The 3050-nt window shown below is 41.4% G+C and overlaps 1 pseudogene; it reads left to right on the top strand.

Annotated features, from left to right (window-relative positions):
* The first annotated feature begins 2197 nt into the window (after positions 1–2197).
* Positions 2198–2315, top strand: LOC147353563 (small nucleolar RNA SNORA70; annotated as a pseudogene).
* The last annotated feature ends 735 nt before the right edge of the window (positions 2316–3050 follow it).

Consider the following 3050-nt stretch of genomic DNA (forward strand, 5'->3'; position numbering starts at 1 on the left):
TGCAATTGTGCGGTAGTTTGAGCATTCTTTGGCATTGCCTTTCTTTGGGATTGGAATGAAAACTGACCTTTTCCAGTCCTGTGGCCACTGCTGAGTTTTCCAAATTTGCTGGCATATTGAGTGCAGCACTTTCACAGCATCATCTTTCAGGATTTGGAATAGCTCAACTGGAATTCTATCACCTCCACTAGCTTTGTTTGTAGTGATGCTTTCTAAGGCCCACTTGAGTTCACATTCCAGGATATCTGGCTCTAGGTCAGTGATCACACCATCATGATTATCTGAGTCGTGAAGATCTTTTTTGCACAGTTCTTCTGTGTATTCTTGCCATCTCTTCTTAATATCTTCTGCTTCTGTTAGGTACATACCATTTCTGTCCTTTATTGAGCCCATCTTTGCATGAAGTGTTCCTTTGGTATCTCTGATTTTCTTGAAGAGATCTCTAGTCTTTCCCATTCTGTTGTTTTCCTCTATTTCTTTGCATTGATCGCTAAAGAAGGCTTTCTTATCTCTTCTTGCTATTCTTTGGAACTCTGCATTTGGATGCTGATATCTTTCCTTTTCTCCTTTGCTTTTCACTTCTCTTCTTTTCACAGCTATTTGTAAGGCCTCCTCAGACAGCCATTTTGCTTTTTTGTATTTCTTTTCCATGGGGATGGTCTTGATCCCTGTCTCCTGTACAATGTCACAAACCTCATTCCATAGTTCATCAGGCACTCTATCTATCAGATCTAAGCCCTTAAATCTATTTCTCACTTCCACTGTATAATCATAAGGGATTTGATTTAGGTCATACCTGAATGGTCTGGTGGTTTTCCCTGCTTTCTTCAATTTAAGTCTGAATTTGGCAATAAGGAGTTCATGGTCTGAGCCACAGTCAGCTCCTGGTCTTGTTTTTGCTGACTGTATAGAGCTTCTCCATCTTTGGCTGCAAAGAATATAATCAATCTGATTTTGGTGTTGACCATCTGGTGATGTCCATGTATAGAGTCTTCTCTTGTGTTGTTGGAAGAGGGTGTTTGTTATGACCAGTGCATTTTCTTGGCAAAACTCTATTAGTCTTTGCCCTGCTTCATTCACATACAAAATATTCAGATTAAATGTATTTATATATGTTTAAACTTCTTAATTTAATCTGTGTTTGTGCTTCATCAGAGCCCTGTTTCTAGTGTACCTGGTTTGAGACTGATGCAGGTAATTCATGTTCTATGCCTTGGTGCATAGTGGGCCTAAAAAAATATTTGCATGTGGAGCCTCATTAAGCCTCTTTCTATGACAGAAAGCTTATCCTGACTGGCACAGAAAGACAGACAAACAAAAGTTGGCAAGCTATTGTATTTGCTCAGGTAACTGAAAAATTCAGGAGTGCATCCTCAGGCCTGGTTGGATGTAAAAACCTTCTTTCTCTGACTACTGGCTTTGTTCATCAGCAGCCTCTTCCCACATCCTTGTAAGATGACCTTCAGCAGTTCTAAGCTTATCTTCCAGGTGTTCAGTTACCCTATGGAAAGGGTACTAGTTGCAACAAAAGTCCTGGGCTTGAATCTCACTGGCCCAGCTGGTGTCAAGGGGTCATTCTGAACCCCTACCTGTAAGCCAGGGGGATGGAGTTACCATCACCAAAACTACAGGGATAATCAAGGGGTCATTAGCAAACATGCTCTAGGGTTTCATTTATATGACATTATAGGAGAAAAGCAAAAAGTTAGGGATAAGAGTGAGGATATGAGTTGACTAGAAGGGGAAAGGTTGTATTTTATGCAGCGATGCAAATATTCTTTGGGCTTCTCTGTAGCTCAGCTGGTAAAGAATCTACCTGTGATGCAGGAGAACCCCGTTCAATTCCTGGGTCAGAAAGATACTCTGGAGAAGGGATAGGATACCCATACCAGTATCCTTGGCCTTCCCTGGTAGCTTAACTGGTAAAGAATCCACCCACAGTGCAGGAGACTTGGATTTGATCCCTGGGTTGGGAACAGCTGCCCACTCCAGTGTTCTGGCCTGGAAAATTCCATGAACTGTATAGTCCATGAGGTCGCAAAGAGTAGGACACGACTGAGCAACTTTCACTTTCAAATATTCTTTCTTGATTGCAGTGATGGTTACATAAATGCATATATTTGTCAAAAGCTGCAGAATGGTTCACCTATAAAGGGTGAATTTTGCCGTATGTACTTTCAATAAACATGAATTTTCTTTGCAGCCAATTAAGCCAACCGTGTTCATTTCCCCATGGAGGCCCAACGTGCAATGGCTCCTCAATAGTATGTAGCCTGTTGCTTACACCAGCTGTGCTAAGGGACTTGGAGACAGCCCTTTCCAGCAGATACTCATGACCAGCATGCTGTCCCCAGTCTAGGCTCCAGACAGGTATAGGCAGCACCTTTAGAAAGCCCCAGGGCACAGGGGCCAGGATCCACTTTGTCTGAGTCATAATGTCCATCTGCAGCAAGCTGCAGAACAAGGAGCATGTGACTGAGGCCCCAGGGAGGGCCAAGTTCAAGTTTTCTGGCATCCAGAAGATCTACATCTCCAAGAGAAGTGGGGATTTACTAAGTTTAATGTGGATGAATTTGAGAACATGGTGGCAGATAAGCAGCTCATCTCAGAGGGCTATGGGGTCAGATACATCCCTAAGGGTGGCTCCCTGGACAAATGGCAGTCCCTGTACTCATGAGAGCCTCAGCATTGTCTCCTCCTTACTCAGGCCCACCAATACATCTTACTTTTCTGTCAAAAAAAAAAAAACTCTGAATTTTAAAGAGTCTTAAATATATAAAGAAAGCTTGCAAGATTTTTTTTTTAGGGAAAAATGCAAATTTCTGGATAAGAAGATAGAACATTGCAAAGATGCTAATTCTTTCCAAATTAATGTATTGGATTTATACAGTCCTAAACAAAATACTAGCAAGTTTTGCAGGGGGAAGAAATATGAAACTTGACAAAATGTTTTTAAAATTTATCTGGAAAGATAAATGACTGATAATGCCAGAAAAAGTTAAGAAAAAGAAAATAATGAGGGGAAATTGCCTTTACTCCACAAGTTTGGC

Source organism: Bos grunniens, chromosome 18, assembly GCF_055505025.1.
Source record: "Bos grunniens cultivar Pamir isolate PY7600 chromosome 18, Bosgru_T2T1.0, whole genome shotgun sequence".
Lineage (NCBI taxonomy): Eukaryota > Metazoa > Chordata > Mammalia > Artiodactyla > Bovidae > Bos > Bos grunniens.